The following is a 19,102-nucleotide window of genomic DNA, read 5'->3' on the forward strand; positions in this document are numbered from 1 at the left end:
ACTGCTCCATGAAGCTCCTGTTTTGCCTGAGAGGGAAGCTGGCGCCATCTTGTACCGCATGTTGTGAGCAGGTGTTCCTCCGACATTTTGAATCTTCATTCCAATGTGTGGGGAGGTGAGGTCTGACAGTTTATATCTAGCAGTTATTTACTCTTTTTTTTTTGCCTTCTGGTCATTCTGTTTGTTAATAAACTGCTGTAGTTTTTTTTTTTACTTTCATCTATTAGTATTCACTTCCTATTGGTGGAAAGGGATTATTGGAACCCTTTAGAGAAGATGACTCATTCCACAGTGTGCTCTTTTAAATTTTCTCCAAATGGAGACACAGGGTCAATTTCCATTAATCTCCACAAGCAAGGTGCCACATGGGATATATGGCTGAGATTTGTGTAATTTTTTCCTTTTTTGGAGGGGATCTGAATGCACTCTCATGGATCCCATGGTAGACTGTAGTCTATTTCAAAATACATTCTAATGGTGTGTGACAGCTAAAAGCTGGCCTGAAAGCCTCACAGACACAAGTAACCCTGACCTTGACTTGATCAGCCTACACCCATGGAAGAAAGGAAGTAGACATCTTTGGGGAAGAGGGTACTGAGGGGCAGAGGAACTTGGCTGCAGGGAACGGATGCCAGCCAATCTTTGGCGAGCACATATGCAGGCAGCTATTGGTCAGTGAACTGGGTGATAGCAAGTTTCTAGCCAATTGGGATCGAGTTTGCGCAATTTTTGAAAACCTTATAAATGTGAGTTCTGGACAATAAAGTTTGCTGTTGCCACATGAACCTTGTAGTGTCAAGTCGTGTCCATCTCAACAATGATAATGGTGGATATCACCAATCAGTGCTAGAACAGCCTAAACGAAACCTGTATTATGCCCAGTTAAAATTTATCTGACCTGGTCCATGACTATAGCCCTCCATTAGATTACAAACAATTTGTCCCATTCAGTGTCATTTGGAAGTAGCATTTATTGGGCTCTTATTGGAAGTTAATTTTTTTTTTTCCTTTCTTTTCTTTCTCTCAGGGAATTTTTTCCCATTTGTTGCTGTTGTGGTTTGACACTGGCCAAACACCAGGTACCCATGAAAGCCACTCACTCACCCTCCCCTGCCACAGCTGGGCAGAGGAGAGAAAAAAAATCAACAACGGCTTCATGAGTTGAGGTGAGGACTGGGAGAAAACACTAAAAGGGCAAAACAGGCTCAGCTTAGAGGTACAAAGTGAATTTATTACTAAATATCAGAGTCAGAGGAGGATAATGAGAAGTAAATAAGCCCTTAAAACCACTTTTTTTTCCCCCCAACTACTCCCTCCTTCCCACCAACAGCACAGGGAGACAGGGTATGGGGATTTGGTCAGTTCATCACCCAAGGTTTTCTTCTGTTCAGGGCAAGAAGTCCTTCCCCTGCTGCACCATGGGATCCCTCCCATGGGAGACAGTTCTCTGTGAACTTTTCCAGCATGGGTCCACTCCCACAAGCAGCAGTCCTCCCAAAACTGCTGTGGTGTGGGTCACTCTTCCACAGGGTGCAGTCCTCCAAGGACAGGCTGCTCCATCCTGGGAACAAGGGCCCTCTTTCTCCACTGGGTCTCCCACTGGATCACACCCTCCTCCAGGCATCCACCTGCTCTGGCGTGGGCACCTCCCCTACGGACTGCAGGTGGATCACTGCATCCCTCATGGATCCCCATGAGTGGCAGGGGACAGCCTGCTTCACCATGGTCTTCACCATGGCCTGCAGAGGAATCTTGCCTTTGGCACCTGGAGCACCTCCTCCCCCTCCTTCTTCACTGACCTTGGTGTCTCCATGTTGTTTTCCCTCATATGTTCTGACCTTATCCTCTTCTCTCCCACCGGCTGAGTCGCCATTACCCATATGGAGAGAGGTGGCTGAGCTCATGCCACAGCGCCCCTCGGGTTTTAGCTTTTATATTTTTCAGATTCTGTACTGCTTTAGTGTGTAGTTCTGAGTTTCATATTAAGGGATAGTAAGCTCTCTTCACAGAGTAGGTTGACAAAACAATTCCTTTTCTAGCTGGGGACCAAGAACAACCAATCCAAATCTCAGGCCCAAGAGCATAAACAACAGCGGAATGAAGAGAGAAAAACAAGAAGAATGGGACTTCATAACCTAAAGCTATAATTGGACAATTAACTCTAATATGCTAATAAACCAGAATTTATAAATGTGGGAGATCTCATGACCAGTTGTCCATTTTGTGACCATTTAGGGTTCATCTTGGGTGTAGCCCTGGCTGGGCTCTTGTACTGCCCAATGTGTGTCCATTGAGGCATTTTAATAAATACCTACTTTATTCTTTAACTCCGTCTAGTCTCTGTTCTAGGTCAACCTTCACAAGGCATCACCCCTGCATCTGTGGGGGAATCATCGCGCCTGCCCTGCTTGGCTGAGAGCTAACAGCACCAGTGCAGCTGTGACCCATAACTACACTGAAGGGGAAAGTGCTTGACAGCTGAGAGATGGCTGTTTTTGAGTGTCCTGGTATAGGGCAAATTTAGGAGAAAACCTCCAAAAGGGGCCCCCCTGAAAGCAAACCCACATGGCCCCTCCCCCCAACTGGTTCAGGAAGAGTTTCCTCGGAGACAAGTAGAAGAAAACCTGTTTATTTAACAGACAAAGCACTCCCCAGCACAAAAAATGAACAATACCGCATGACAAAACTCATTTGTCTCTCTGAAAGAATGACAAATTCAGAAAGTCTCTCCTGGGAGTGGTTGCTCTGTTATTAGTCCCTCCGGCACTGGGAAAAAGCCACTGCCCAGACTAGGCCCCGGCAGGCTACAAAGTGCAGGCTCTCGGTGTTTCCCCGGGTCCCAGTCTGGAGCAGGTTTGAACAGTTTCAAGAAAAGGGAAAGAAAAAACAGTCCAGGGAAAACTCAGACTGCTTCAGCTAGCTAAACTAACTAAAACAGCAAAAGGAGCACTCTCTTCTGCCCTGTCCGTGCCCAGACAACAGTGAAGTTCTGTATTCCAGCAGACTGTGGGGGAGAGTGCAGCTGATAATGAAACTCTGTGCTTCTTCTTCTCCCCGCCTTCAATGTCTGAGCCAGTTTTGAAGGCACAGAATATAACATCCAGCATAAACAGAACAGACGATTGGGGATACAAACATCATAATGTCACCCTAGGACATTGGGTCTCTTTTTTTTCTGTTTGTTGTTGCTGCTGTTGTTGTTTGTTTGCCTTGTTTTATATATATATATATATTCTAGTAAAGAACTGTTATTCCTTTTCCCATATCTTTGCCTGAAAGCCCCTTAATTTCAAAGTTATAATAATTTGGAGGGAAGAGGGTCATATTCTTCATTCCAAGGGAGGTTCCCACCTTCCTTGGCAGACACCTGTCTCTCAAACCAAGACAGCTTTCCCACACATGGTTATTCCCTTTAGTCTGGTGTAGTGGTTTCGGTTCACCAATTTGATATGTCCCAGCCAATGCGCCAGTTAATGAAGTGGGTCTATCGCTGGCTAAACACCAGTCCACCCACTAGAATATACTTACTCATTTCCTGCTATGAGATAGGATTAGGAGGAAGGCAAAGCAGGCTCAAAACTTGTCCTGGTTCGTGACAAATTTGGGAGAAAACCTCCAAAGGGGGCCCCTCCAGAAAGCAAACCCACACGACCTCTCCCCCCAACTGGTTCGGGAAGGATTCCTTGGAGAGTAGTGGAAAGAACCTGTTTATTTAACAGGCAAAGCACCCCCCAGCACACAAAATGAACAATACCGGATGACACCACTCTTTCACTGCTCTGAAAAAGATGACAAATTCAGAAAGTCTCTCCTGGGAGTGGCCGCTCTGTTATCAGTCCCTCCGGCGCTGGGAGTAGCTGCTGCAGGCCACAGGGTGCAAACTCTTGGTGTTTCCCAGGTCCCAGTCCGGAGCAGGTTCGAGTAGTTCCAAAAAGGGAAAGAAACAGTCCAGGGAAAAATTTGGACTGCTTACCTAAACTAACTAATGAGCAGAAGCAAAAAGCAAGAGCAAAGCAAGAACAAAGCAAAAGCAAGAGCAAGAACAAAGCAAAAAGCAAAGCAAAAAGCAAAAGCAGCACTATGTACTGCCCCGTCTGTGTGTCCCGCCAGCCGTGGGGGAGCGGCTGACAGCAAAACCAAAACAAAACATTCACTCTTGAGAGCCAGTCTTGAAGGCACAGAACATAATATCCAGCATAAACAGAACACACAAATGGGGATACAAGCATCATAACGTCACCCTAGGACAAGTGTATAAAGAAAACTAACAGTAGCTAAAAGGAAAAAAGAATTATAAGAATCAGAATAAAACCTCCAGAACATTTCCTCTCCCCAACACCCTCCTTTTCTTTCCCACTGACAATGTAAAGAGACATAACCTTAAATTTTCCATCAGTTGACCACTTTTTCAGTTCAGAGTCTTTCTTCAGTTCATTTAGGGAGAGGAGTCTTTTTTGACATTCCATGGAGACTTCTCCACAAGAAAACAGTTCTGTTGTGGTTTCAATTTCCATGAATAACAGATGCCCAGGAATCTGCATTCATGAAGCCCCTCCCATCTTTGGCAGTCTTCCCACAGCTGCTTTTATGGGTCATGTCAACTTATGGGGTACTATTTTAAGGATGAGTTGTTCAAAAGCAAATGTTCTCTTCATCTGTCTTTGAGATCATCTTCATCTCTGGGAATAGAAGTCTTCTTCTTTCCCTGGGGGCAAAGGATCTTCATCACTCTTATCTTTCTCTGTTTAAGCTTCCCATTGAATCACAGCTATTTCAACATTTGCCTGCTTCAGCACAGTTTTGAACAATCCATCCCCCCATATTTTCAATGAGTTATAGGGATATTTCAGTGTATCATAGTCTATCACCATGGCTTACAAAAGAATTTTCAGCCTAAAATTAAGGCATCTCCTCATTCGCCTTCCATCTGGGATTTGACTCCTTACTGACTTTGGTGTCTCTGTGTTGTCCTCTGCGTGTCTTCACTCTGTCCTTTTCTCTCACTCAAGAGAGGATTGATGTCTGTAGGTCTCATCTGTGCACTGAAAGAGTTAATAGCTCACCCAGGACCTGCAGATGATCACGTGATCCCTGACAGCCCAAGCTGTTTTACATGGAGGTTTCTTTAGCAGATGCGCTGAAGGCTGTGTCAGGATCGGCCATGGGGCTGGTTTCTGTGCGGGCTGCAGGGTTGCCTCCAGGTTTCTTTCAATGGTCGTGCTGGGGGGAGGGCTAGGATCTCAGCAGCCAGGCTAGGACTCAGCGGCCGACGGCCTCCCCTCCCCCTGCCCTCCAGCTGCTGGGGGCTCGGCCCGGCCGGGACGGGGCCCGGCAGGCTTCCTGGGAAGGTACCCAGCCCCATGGCATGGCCCACCCGGCCAAGACGAGGGCCAGACTGGCCTTGTTACCTGTTTCCTAGCCGGAAGGAAAAGAGAAAATTCGTGGGGTTTTTTCATTTTTGTATGTATGTTCACAGAGGGGGATTTAGCTTTCTAGTGGTTTAACAAGGTGTCAGTCTTCAAAACTAGTCACTGATTGGTGTTGTTAAGCACAGAGGAAGTTCTCGGCAGCTCCTCTCAGAAAACTCATTTCCGTGGGTGGCTTCTTCCCTCCTCCCCAAATATCAATTAATGCAAAATCAGCACACTGGTTAAGTGCCTTAACTAAAATGCTAGACAGGTTTAGATTAATCATAGCAAATTTAAATCCTTCTGCTGATGAGCATGGGAGGGAGACACCCCTTGGTTCACTAGATTCCACATAGGCATTAATACTTTTATCTTTTCCCAGGCTATGTTTGAGGATTCCTCTTCTTGTGTGTACCAATGACCTTGTGTGATAAGGACAGTTGCCTAAAACATCTTTTCCAATTACAATATAAAAAACCACAAATACAATCAAGCAAAAATTACACATTTTTTAATACAGTCTAATTCAATCTGAATACCACATTGTTTATTCTGATAATCTACAACATATATACAGAATTAATTTAAAAAAGGAATTAGAAGGATGGGATTATTGTATGAATATGGTGGAATGTCCTAGGGTGACTTTCTAATACTCATATCCCCATTCATCTGTTTAACCCAGAAATTAGTTTTACACCTTTAAAATTAGTTCTGAGAGCGAAGGGGAGAGAAAGAAGAAGCACACTATTTTCAGAAACTCACTCACTCCTCCACATTCCTGCTCCTGGACTATGTTGTCTGTGAACAGACGAACAGATGGCAGGACAGAGCTCTCCTTCACTTTTAGTAAATTTTTAACTAACTGAAGCAGAGAAATTCCCTGGACTGTGTTTTTTCTTTTTCTATGGACCTGTTAAAACCTGCTCTAGACTAAACACCCAGAAGAGCACTGGCAGCTCACACCTGTGGCCCACCGGGCCAGGCCTGGACCACAACATTTCCAGCACCGGAGGGACTGATAAGAGACTAAGTAAGCTAAACTACAACCCACAAAGCAGACTTTTGTAGTTTATCATCTCTTTTAAAGCAACAAGAGATTTTATTGTTAATTATTGTTCTTTTTTTTTTTTTTTTGTACTAGTGAATACTTTGCCTATTAAATAAACAGATTTGTTCTACTTTTCTCCAAAGAAATATTTTCCTGAACCGATTCGAGGAGGGGCCAGTTGAATCTGCTTTCTAAAAGAACCCCTTCAGAAGTTGTCTCCCAAATTTACCCTAAACCAGAACAAATACAATTTTTTTCCCCATATTGTTATCTTACTACTAAAACTAATATATATTTTAACTTTACAAACACATACATTATACATACAATATACAGCTATATATAGACAATAGTAGTAACATTTAGTAAATAGTGATATTTATACATAGTTCTCACCCAATAATCAGATCTCCCTGAGGTACATATCGTGTTGTTCTATCTTTCTGTGTTATCTACTATGTGTAACCTGGTCTTGGAGTAAAGACAATCCCACAAATGGGTTTGTTTGTACTCGAGGTGGAATCAATTTAAATTGTTTTCCTTAACAAACCTCTGATATGTATTATTGGGACTTTGTTTTTGTTTATTGTATGACTGGGCAGGGTCTGCTTGGTTGGTAGAACCTTGGGTGTTAATTAATCCAGTGGTCTTTGCTAGATGTTGCTCTCAATTTTTGAAAGATCCCCCACCCAATGCTTCCAATGTGGTTTTTAAGTCTATTGTATTTCTCCACTTTACTTGTAGTTGATGTATGGTAGGGGATATGGTACACCCACTCAATGCCATGTTCCCTAGTCCAGGTGTTGATAAGGTTGTTCTTGAAATTAATTCCATTGTTTGACTCAATCTTTTCAGGGGTACCATGCCTCCAAAGGACTTGCTTTTTAAGGCTTAGGATGGTGTTACAAGCCGTAGTGTGAGGTATAGGGTAGGTCTCTCATGATCTTGTGATGGTTTCTACTGTTGTGAGCACATAGTGCTTACTTTGGTGTGTTTGGGGTAATGTGCTGTAATCAATCTGCTGGGCTTCCCCATACTTATATTTGGACCACCACCTACTATACCATAGGGGTTTCACCCACTTGGCTTGCTTGATGGTGGTATACGTCTCACAGTCATGGATAATCTGAGAAATATTGTCTATGGTTAGATCCACCTCTCGGTCTTGTGCTCACTTATGGTGGTATTTCCACCTTGATGATTTGAGGTATCATGAGCCTATCTAGGTAGGAATAACTCTTTCTTGTGTTGTCAATTTAATTCTATCTTTGACACCTCTATTTTTGTAGTCTGATCAACTTGTTGACTGTTTTGGTGTGCTTCATTGGTTCTACTCTTGGGGTCATGGGCATCTATATGGTGAACTTTCATAGGTAGCTTCTCTACCCTGATAGTGATGTCTTTCCACTTATCAGTAGCCCAAATTGGTTTTCCTCTAGGCTGTCAATTAGCATTTTTCCACTTCTCCAACCATCCCCACAGGGTATTGATTATTATCCATGAATCAGTGTAGATGTAGAGCTTTGGTCAGTTCTCTCTTTCGGTAATGTTTAGGACCTGGTGAATAGCTTTGGGTCTAGTTAGTTGGTTTGATCTACCTTTTCTTTCAGTAGTTTCTGTAACCTGTTGTGTGGGGTTTTATATGGCTGATTTCTACTTTTGTTTCATTTCTACAATGTGGTAAGAACTACTAGTAAAAAGAGTGTAACGTGTTTCTTCTGTTGCTAGTTGGTTGTATGATGGAGCTTCTTCAGCACATGTCACTTTTTGTTCCCCTTTGTTAGTGAGACTAAACTTTTCACTTTTAGGTTAATTTGTAATTATCTCCAAAATCCCAGGGCTATTCAGTATTCTTATATGGGTGCACTGTGTGATGAGGGTGATCTATTTGTTCTATGTGGCATTGGTGGTACGGTGGGTAGAGGGAACCTTTGTTTTGAATATCCACCCTAGCACTGGTAGTTGGGGTGCCAAGAGGAGTTGTGTTTCAGTGTCGATCACTTCTGAGGCATCTTGGACTCGTTCATAGGTTGCTAAAATTTCCTTCTCTGTTGGAGTGTAGTTGGTTTCAGACCCTCTGTAGTTTAGACTCCAAAATCCTAGTGGTTGGACTTGAGTCTCACCAGGTACCATCTGTCAAAGGTTTTAGGACAGACTATGGCTCCTGGCTGCAGAGTAGAGTATGTTCTTCACATCTGGTCCTGTCCTGATTGGGTCAAAGGTTACTGTATAGGCAATTTCCTGTTTAATCTGGGCAAAGGCTTGTTGTTGTTTAGGGCCCCACTGGAAAGAGTTTTTCTTGCAGGTGATCAGGTAGAGAGGATTCATAATCTGGTTGTATTCAGGAATATGTATTCTCTAAAAGCTTATGCTGCCTAGGAATGCTTGTGTTTCCTTCTTGTTTGTTGGTGGAGATATTGTTGTGATCTTGTTGATGACATTGGTGGGAATCTGATGCTGTCCGTCTTGCGACTTTACTCCCAGGAATTGGATTTCTCTAGTAGGTCCCTTAACTTTGTTCTTCTTGATGGTGAAATCAGTTTTCAGGAGAATCTGGATGATTTTCTCTCTTTTATCAAACACTTCTGCTGCTGTGTTCCCCCACACAATGATGCCATCAATGTACTGCAGATGTTCTGGAGCCTTACTCTTTTTTAGTGTAGTCTGGATTAGTCCATGGTGGATGGTTGGACTGTGTTTCCACCCCTGGGGTAGTCAGTTCTAGGTGTACTGCACACCCCTCCACATGAAGGCAAATGGAGGCCTGCATTTTGCTGCTAAAGGAATAGAGAAAAATGTACTGGTAATGTCAGTAGTGGTATATCACTGTTGTCTTGGACTCCAGCTCGTACTGGAGCTCTAACACGTCTGGCACAGTAGCACTCAATGGTGGAGTCACTTCATTTAAGGTACAATAGTCTATAATGAATCTCCATTCTCCTTCAGATTTCTGCACAAACCAAATGGAGCTGTTGAAGGGTGAGTGGGTTTTGCTGACCACATCTTGGTTCTCAAACACATGGATCATTTTGTAGATGGGAATCATGGCATCTTGAGTTGTTCTGTATTGTTGGTGGTGCACTGCCAAGGTGATAATTGGTACTCATTGCTCTTCCACCTTCAGGACTCCTACTGCAGATGGGTTCTCTGATAGTCTAGGCAAGGTGTTCAGTTGTTTGATGTCCTCTGTCTCTACAGCAGCTATCCCAAACACCCACTTGAGTCTCTTTGGGTTTTTGAAATACCCACTTCGGAGGAAGCCTATGCCCAAAATGCATGGGGCCTCTGGGCTAGTTACAATAGGGTGTTTCTTCCAAACATTTCCAGTCAGGGTCACCTCAGCTTCCACCAAAGTTAAATCCTGTGATGCCCCTGTTACACCAGCAATAGAAATGGATTCTGCCCCCACATGTTTTGATAGGATTAATGTGCACTGAGCACCAGTGTCAACCAAGGTCTCATATTTTTGTGGTTCTGATGTGCCAGGCTAATGAATCTACACAGTCAAAAAAACACAGTTTTCCCTAGCCTCTACCTGGCTAGTGGCAGGGCCCCTCTAATCCTGGTTATCCTTCCTTCCCTGGATATATGTCTTGGAGGTTCCTTCAAGGGGATTGGATATGGTGTCATCATCATCATACCTGGTAGTTCGGCTACGGCTTATTGCAGTTGCTTCCTTTTTGGTGGAACTTCCTCTCTGAGTCTGGTTGTCCTTAAATTTAAGCACTTGCTGTGTCAGAGCAGTAGTAGGTTTTCTATCCCATCTCCTCATGTTTTCTCCATTACCACATAGGAAGAACCACAGCTCAGCTTGTAGAGCGTTTGTTCTCTCCCCATCTGGGGGATGTCTATATTTGGTACTAGAACCTCTGATCTGTATTGTTGAATTTTGGAGAAGGTCCTATTTAATCTCCTCCCTGAGTTTTTTACGATTTTCTTCTATCTTATCTTCTAATTTCTGCAGATGTGTTTCCACAGCTGCGATTCTGGCATGTGCTGGGCCATGCGCAGCATCTGTATATGCTCAGACTTTCTTGGCCATATCAAGCATGCTATATTCCCTGTCCTCCCACTTCATTATTGCTAAAGCAGAAGCATATTCTTGTGGCCCAAGTGATACAAGTTTTCACCACATCACAGATGTACATGGTACCAAGTCTGGATTTACAGTGTCTAGGTCATCTGAGAAGACAATCTCTCATTGTCATTTCTCGCAAGCATTGAATCCCTTGTTCTATGGTCTTCCACTGGGTTTGTTGCATATATAGATCGTCTGCACACAGATATCTTTGTGACACTTCCCACGACCCATGCCCAAAGACTGTGAGGGTCAGTCCCCCTCATCATTCTTTGGTCGATGACAGGATCATGTGACAGGGATCCAAAATGTCTTGCTTCAGTACTATCCAGAACTGTAGCCTCCCTTGTAGCATCCCAAAGACAGACTAACTAACTAACTATAGATTCATCAGGTCATCAAGTGTAATCCTTTCTTAGACCACAAAGGTCCTTCAGGGAAAAGGACTCAATAGTGACTTCTGATTTTTGGTCAGTTTTTGGTTTTGAGGGTCCTTCTCCTGAATCATCATCATCATCATCATCATCATCATCATCATCATCATCATCATCATCATCATCGTCTACTGGCCAATCAGTTTTAAATGTTTGCTTTCCATCTGTTGTGATAGGAGCAACAGCCATTAGTTGAGGCTCACTGTCTGGTTTAGTTGCAGGATTAGTCTCACTGTCTGGTTTAGATGCAACTTGAATGACTGGGGTATCTGTTGCAGCCTGAATGACTGGGGTAGCTGCTGATTCATCTCCCTACCCCCCTGCCTCTATCTGCTGCTCCTCAGTATCCTGTAGTGTGCAATAAGCATCAGCCAGGACCAAGATTTTTGCAATGATCTTTTTCTCCTTAGAGTCATCATGGTACTTCTCTTTCAGGTATTTCCCCACCTCAGCTGTGTTCTGAATTTGTTCATGTGGAAAATCCCAGTCTAGAGGATCAGAAAATTCCTTCAGGGTTTGGAACATTTTCTCCCATTCCCCACACTACTCAGGATTTTCCATGCTTGGGCCTACTCCTGGGTCAGGGGTCTCATCAGCTCCTCTGGACATCTCAGCCCTCATTCTAGACAAGCTGCAAACCATATAGAGGAAGCCTACCAGATAAAATACCAGGAAGGTGGTATCTTTGGCATCCAGGGGAAACTAAACATTCTCAAAAAGTGACTTAACAGATTCAAATAAGAAGGAAAGGAAAGGCTGAAAAGACTCATCCCCTTCTCCTCTGCTAACAAACTGGGTGCAATTACTAATGAACCCCCAAAATATGCTACTGGAACTGGGACGCAGAGTAGGACGAAGAAACCATAAACCATACATATCTTGAACAAACTCCACTACCTTTGTAAACTCCCTATAAATTATTATTGCCAAGGCCAGCACAATAGCTATTCTAATCCGTGCCCCTCTACTGTAAAAACTATATATTAGGGACAATACCGGAGCTATTTCTGGATAAGAAAATAATCCTAGGGACTAGAAAGATATTAAAACCTAAAAAAATCCTAGGGACCAGAAAGGTATTAAAACCTAAAAAAAAGCCTAGGAACTAGAAACACATGCAAGCCTCCACCCCAAGAGACATTATGAATACAAGCAACATGGGTACTGACTGCTTTATCCTACTACAGAGTAAGCTCAACCAAAATGCAATCAGCACAGGTTTTTTCCACTTTTCGAGCCACACCTTGGGCTCTAACAATTGTATTCCTCTTGGTTTAGGGCAAATTTGGGAGAGAACCCCTAAAGGGGTTCCTCTACAAAGCAAGTTCAAGTGGCCCCTCCCCCAACCGTGTAAGAATGTGCCCCCTGTTGACAGAGTGACCTAATTATCCTTTGTCTCCTTAAAAAAGAAATAAGCCCAGAAGTTTCTCTCCTCAATTTGGTAAAAAGACACCTCATAGGACCTTGGGGACTTCTCCTCAAACCTAAGGATATCCAATTGAACAGAAGCCAAAAGGTCCCATCTAAGCAATTCACTAGAAAAAGAAGAGAACAATGGAAGTAATTGCTTTTGTGGGGTGTTTTTACCAGGAGCATGAGCCTCTTGCCCCTGGCTTGGTTTTTCTCTGTAAAGAGCTTTGTTATTTTGCCTTTTAATAAAACTTTTCTGTTTCCAAGATTACCTCCAAAGCCATCCTGCTGATTTCATACCATCTGAGGTAGCTGGGCTATCTCAGGTGTGATATGTTTCTCTGAGAGCTCATAAGACCTGACTCGAGGAGATATTATATCAAAACCGGTTCGGGAAAAAATTTCCTTGGAGAAAAGTGGCAAAAAACTGTTTACTTAACAGGCAAAGCATTCACCAGCTCAAAAAAAAAAAAAAAAAAAAAAAAAAAAAAGAAAAATATTTAACAATAAAACCTCTTGCTGCTCCAAAAGAGAAGACAAACTCAGAAAGTCCCCTTTGTGGGTTGTTCCTCAGCTTACTCAGCCTCTTATCAGTCCCTCCGGTGCTGGAAATGCTGCGGTCCAGGCCCAGCCCACTGGTTGAAAAGACAGGTGTGAAAAACGCCAATCACTTGTTTTTAAAATTTTAAAAGTTTAATAGTAATAAAATGGTTATAAAAATAGTAATATAATTAGAGTAATAATAATTTGGACAATTAGGATTAGGACACTATGAAACAATAAAAACAAAGAGTTACGGACAGTCCCGGTACCTCTTTCTGGGCAAAATAAGCCCAAAAAAGGACCCACGTTAACAGAGGATTAACCCTTAAAAGCAATATCCTGTTGCATATTCATATACCTCATACATGATGCATAAATGCCATTCAAACCAAGGATTCTGTCAGTATCAACTTCTTCCTCTTAATCCTGACAGCATCAGGGCTGATCGAGGCGGGAAGAAGTTAGGTTCTTCTGATAAGGGAGCAATAAATTCTTTTTCTCTGAAAGATTTATGTGTCCTGTGGCTGCTATCTCAGTGCAAGTACCCCATTCCTTTCTTTAAAAAAGTATCTTAGAAAAACATAGTTTCTATTTTAACATTATGTTATAACCTAAAACTATATTTAACACACTACTTAAGAAAATTAATACAGCATAACTTTCTAACATAACACATATAATATTCATTTTAATATTTGCCAAAAGCCAATCATAAAATACGCATTTTTCACACAGGTATCTGTCGCTGTCAAGGCGGTCACGACACAAAGCAGAGACCACAAGCAGTCTCAGATGGCAACTCTTTATTATTGAACATGGCTGACCTTTTATACACTTTCCACTTTGACATGGAGGCAAAGTCCATGGGGCAGTAAGGCTAGAACTCTTAGGAGGTAAAGTGACCAGAGTTCCTTGCCCCAACTCAGGTGTTACTGCGGGCGACTCATCACTTGATTCACTGTTGCTGTCACTGTCAGGTAACGGAGGATATGACCCTGCAGATTGTTCAAGCAGCTCAGAGGGGAGCGGGGGGGCAGACGGTTGGACTAGAGCAGAGGGAAGCGGGGGGGCAGATGACTGGGTTTCTCTCTATGCTAAAGACATTTCAGCTAACTGGCGTAGTGGTGTAGTATATACAGGCACCATAATGAGCTGCTGTGCAGGGGTGAGGTAAAGAGGTTTAGGGGTCTGATAAGAAGATGCTATGGCAGGTTGCCCAGAAGTTTTGGCAGCTTTCCCAGAAGCCTTGGCAGCTTTCCCAGAAGCTTTGGCATCCAGCCCAGAAGCTCTGGCAGCTTGCCAGGTAACTTGCATGGCACCCGGACTTTCTTCAAGGATAGATTCACCAAGTTCCCCATCAGAGGCCCCCTCTGCCTCATCCCCCCCATCAGGTTCTGTTATCAGCCCCAACTCTTCGTCCGCATCCCGCTCTGCTTGTTCTCACTCTGTTTTCCATTCCTTTAATGCCTCAAAGAGTGATCCCCAAGTAACAGCTAGATCAACAACAGTTTTATCTCCCGTTCGGATGACTTCCCACAGTCTGTCCCCAACTTTTTTCCATGCCTTAACACTAAATGCTGTGTGGGGATCAGTGCCAAAATTCTGTGATTTAGCCCACAGCAATATACTACGAAAGGCATAGTCTGAAGTATTAATTCCCTAATTTCTTAACAAAACTTTCCATGTAGCCAAAACATTTTCTTCCTCTTTAGATAGATTATGTCCCATTATTACTAGTTGGTGGCTCACCTACTTCCAGGTGTCTTGATAGGAGGAAATCAGGTCCGGACCTCCCCGTGGCTTCCACCTGCCACTCTCAGCTGCACCAACCCCGCCTCTCCCACTACGTCCCAGTGGGTCACGGTTGCCAATTGCTAGGACCCCATATGGGCCCCCACCGACTATGTTCTTATCATGTCGGTGATCACCAGATGTTGCTGTCAAGGTAGTCACTACACAAAGCAGAGACCACAAGCAGTCTCAGATGGCAACTCTTTATTATTGAACATGGCTGACCTTTTATACACTTTCCAATTGTTTATGCTTCTTCTACCCTAACCATTGGCCACAATAAGTCAACATAACACTATTGGTGAAAAGTTACAGTGACTTCAACTAACTTTCTAAAAATACTTTGTCCAGCTGCAAAGTTCTCTTATCTTTCTTCTCTCGGTCTCCTTGGTTACAGCCTTGGAGAGAGTTCCTTATCAGCTTCTTCTTGCTTCTCAGCTTCTTCTCGCTCCTTTAGCTAACAGGCCCACTGTTAGCCCCTTCCACAGGTATCTGCTAAGGAAGACAGGAGCCTGCCTTGAAATTGAAAATGTAAATTCTGTTCCTCTGAATGATTATAGTGCTGAAATTAAAGGCTCTCAGGCAAAGATATGGGAATAGGAATAACAGTTCTTGACTAGGAATTTTTTTTTTAAATGCAATAGTACAAACAAAAAAAACCACTGACAGAGTCAGAATACAACCTGACACTGAGACAGAGTGGAAATTTTCCAGAGTAGAAATCCATTTTGATTTAGGTGACATGTACATCTTTGAATTAAGTCTGTAGCTTGCAAACATAGCTGTTTGGTCTGACTGCCTGTTCTCACAAAAAAACCTATGCTCTAAGAAACTGCTTCAGCCAAAAGACAGAGATAAGGAAGGGCCCCTTGAACTCTGAAACAGACAGAGAGGCTGCAGGAGACAAGGCAGGATGACCCAGGAGTTCTTTCTGTACTTTCTGATTAAAAAACTAGCTACAAGTGTAACACGAAATCAGTAAAATGAATATTTATTAACCTGTTGTGAAATTCCATGTGTATAGATTATTAAGGAAGATAAAAAGAAATCTGGAGTTCCCAGAGGTACGCATGTCTTTTTGAGGAGAGCAATCCCCACATGTGTCCAGCGCTGTAATAAACATACCGGCTTTACAACTTTCACAAAAGTTGTGGAGTTTGTTTCCTTTTCCACAATTCAACACCCTGTTGGTCAGGGTGTTGGTAGCAGTCAGATTAAATGGTGGCTGGAGTCTTCCTGGAGTGACAGGTGCGGTTCTGTTGAAGCAGTGATCCTGTAGAAGGGTATAGTTTTCCTCTGAATGTCCAGTGGTGGTGTAGATGGGCCTGGTCTTCCTCTGGGAATCCAGTGAGAAAAGAAAGCAGCTCCTCTGGGAATCCAGTGGGGAAAGGCTGCTTCTGGTGTTCCAAGTCTCAGATTATATCCAGGTAGGAGTGCTTGGTTCCTCCCTCTGGGCACTGCATCTCACAATGGGATGATGTAATTTTATCAGTCATGCAGTGAGATTCAATGGCCCATTAACAGAACATATCTCCCCAGAGGGAGGATTGGTTGTGGAAGAGATAAAGTAAACTGCCCAATTAACAGAAGATAACTGCCCCACCTCTAACATGGTAAATAGAATACACACTCCCATTTCCAACCTAAGACACGTGTTCAGTCTAGAGCAGGTTTAAACAGATCCAAAGAAAAAGAAAAACCACAGTCCAGGGAATTTCTCTGCCTCAGCTAGCTAAAAACTAACTAAAAGTAAAGGAGAGCTCTGTCCCACCGTCTGTCTGTCCATCTGCAGACAACAGAGTCCAGGAGCAGGAATGTGGAGGAGTGAGTGCAGTTTCTGAAAACAAACTGTGTGCTTCTTCTTTCCCCCCCTCTGCTCTCAGAACCAATCTTAAAGGTGTAAAACTCATTTCTGGGTTAAACAAATGAATGGGGATATGAGCATCATAAAGTCACCTCAGGACAGTGGTCTTTCCTGTAGGCATTGATGGGTCTCCTGTCGTAACGGCGGGAGAGATGCGACACACCATATGCGATGAATAGCAAATCTCGAAGTTTATTGAAAGCTTACACATTTTTATATTAGTGTTAATGAAGCTTATGCATATTGCAAAATCTGAGCTCATTATTGGTTAAAGCACACTATAATCAAACACACCTACTTCTATCTCTTAACAATTATTTTGCTCCTATGTGTACATTCTTCTAATTTCTCTACCTTGGGATAACTACATTTTCTGGAAAGCAATTTTCTCCCCCGTCTTCCCGTTTTAGAGAAGGTCACTGTGACCTTCATCAGTAATTGGGCATCGGTTGCTCAGTTCCCAGCTTGTTTCTCTTACCCTTATCCATTGGTATCACATCGGAATGTCCTTTCTCAGCTAACCAATTATCCAAAAAGCTCTCTACATCTCCCCTGTTTTTCTGTTGAACAAGCATAGTTTGATTAAATGCAGTAGTTATCATCTTTCTCACCATATTCTGCAAGCATATACAAAAACAAGGCAAGACTAATACTAACAGCAAAACTACAATAGCTACTACAATGCTAACCTTAATAATTGAACGTAACCACGATCCTAAGTTTAAAGATTTGAGCCATCCATCAATACCAAGGCCTGATTCCACCTGTAAGTTCCCAGTTAACCTCCGTAACTCAGAGAGCTGTGAGTGTACAGATCGTGCATGATCAGAGAGATTCATGCAACACATGCCCTCAAATTCATCACAACCATGGCCTTGTGCAAGTAAGAGAAAATCAATTGCAGCTCTATTTTGAAGCGTTGCATGGCGAATAGAATCTACATCAAGCAAAAGACTGGAAATTGCTAAAGAAGTTGCATTTGTTTGTTTAGCAAGCCAACATCCTAACTTATTTAAAATAGCATGAGCACCTGCTGCTGATACCCCTGGAGTTAAGAAAGATGCTGCAACTATGGCCGCTGGGGACCAAAACTTTACATCATCCCGGCAGTCGGCTGCAAAAGCATGAGCCATTCGCCTGCTTCTACGATAGCGACGGCTCATGTTCAGAATCATGGACATGTTAGGTGTAAGTAGAGACAGCCGTCCAAGTGTACATGGTCCCCCGTGCAGCACTGATGGGATACCGGCCCAAGCACGGTCTCCACATATCAGGAAATATCCTGCTGGCAATTGAATAGGGTCATTTGATGAGACTGACACTCTCTTTGTTGTATAATTGCACCAGGCCGATGCATTTCGGTAGACAGCCATGCTGGAAGTTACAACATTAGAGTGGTTCTTGATTGACAGCAGGCTTCTATGGTTAAAGTGAATGCATGCATCTGCCATCACTGACCCTAACAATTCTAACTCTTGGGGTTCCTGTGGTGCTAGAGGAAAGCGGGAAATCCATTGGTCCCAATTGTCCACACTCACCCTAGCATTGCTGACCTTACAAGTTGGCACATGTAAAGGGCACGGCCAGGGATCTGCTGGCAATCCAACCAAGCAAGTTGTGAAAGGATTGCCAGGGGAAGACAACGACAGGCAAATAGTCTCCTGTTTAGTTAGGTTTGCCAGGGTGACCCATATGTTAGTTTTGGGCTGAGGTGGGGCCCATGCTGGATGGTCTACACTGTCCCCAAAAGAAGCAAAAATTAATAAAGCGACAACATAAAGTCTCCATCCCATCCTGATTTCCTCAGGCACCCTTTTGGGCCACTCGGCCATCAAGCCTGTCATAAACTCTTAAGAACGTCTCTTTCTCCTTAGCTTCAGCCCCTTTAAGCTTCTCAGACAATCCTCCCACACTTGATTGGGATCCTGACCCACCAAAATAGGACCTATCACGTTTGCTTGTGCCAGAGGAATATTTCTACCACACTTAGTCTGCAAGATACAGGACTGAGATATCCCCAGAATACGTCTGACTAAATGTTGTATTTCCCACCTAAACCATGCAAGGATCTTCTGTTCTGGGGACTCATACAATTGTAACCCCTGGAAACCGGGCAGCCCTGTGAACGATGTAAGATCCCTCTGCCAAGAGTTAAACCGCCAATAGAACTTACAGTGTTCACACCACAACTCAGGTAAACGAGTTTGGTGTACCCACTTAGTCTCCTGACAACCTCCACAGAAAAGCAGCACCCATGCAGTACAGCGTCTATCTTGACACTTAATACAAGCTAAATTTCTAGGCCCCTTAAATTCCAACTCAGAAAGCATCGAATACAAGCTTAATATGTTATCAAGACACTTGCACCGATCAATTGCTCGATCGATGGCAGCATCACAGTGTCCTTTCAGTTTGAGAAGTATCGGTCGAAGGATGATCAGCAGCTTCGTCCCCACCCGCTGACGATCCCCTTCGCTCAGCCGGTTGAGATGTTCCATCAAACACAGCTGCTCGGGTCCATTT

General features: G+C 43.4%; 1 long non-coding RNA gene across 1 annotated transcript in view; it reads left to right on the forward strand.

Moving 5' to 3' along the window:
* Positions 1-2,327, forward strand: part of LOC129132434 (uncharacterized) — a 33,167-nt gene extending 30,840 nt beyond the window's left edge. The window contains exons 2-3 of the long non-coding RNA XR_008535801.1: positions 1,028-1,166; positions 2,040-2,327. This is a non-coding gene — a long non-coding RNA (uncharacterized LOC129132434). The remainder of the gene's footprint in view (positions 1-1,027; positions 1,167-2,039) is intronic.
* The last annotated feature ends 16,775 nt before the right edge of the window (positions 2,328-19,102 follow it).

Source organism: Agelaius phoeniceus, chromosome W (assembly GCF_051311805.1).
Source record: "Agelaius phoeniceus isolate bAgePho1 chromosome W, bAgePho1.hap1, whole genome shotgun sequence".
Classification (NCBI taxonomy): Eukaryota; Metazoa; Chordata; class Aves; order Passeriformes; family Icteridae; genus Agelaius; species Agelaius phoeniceus.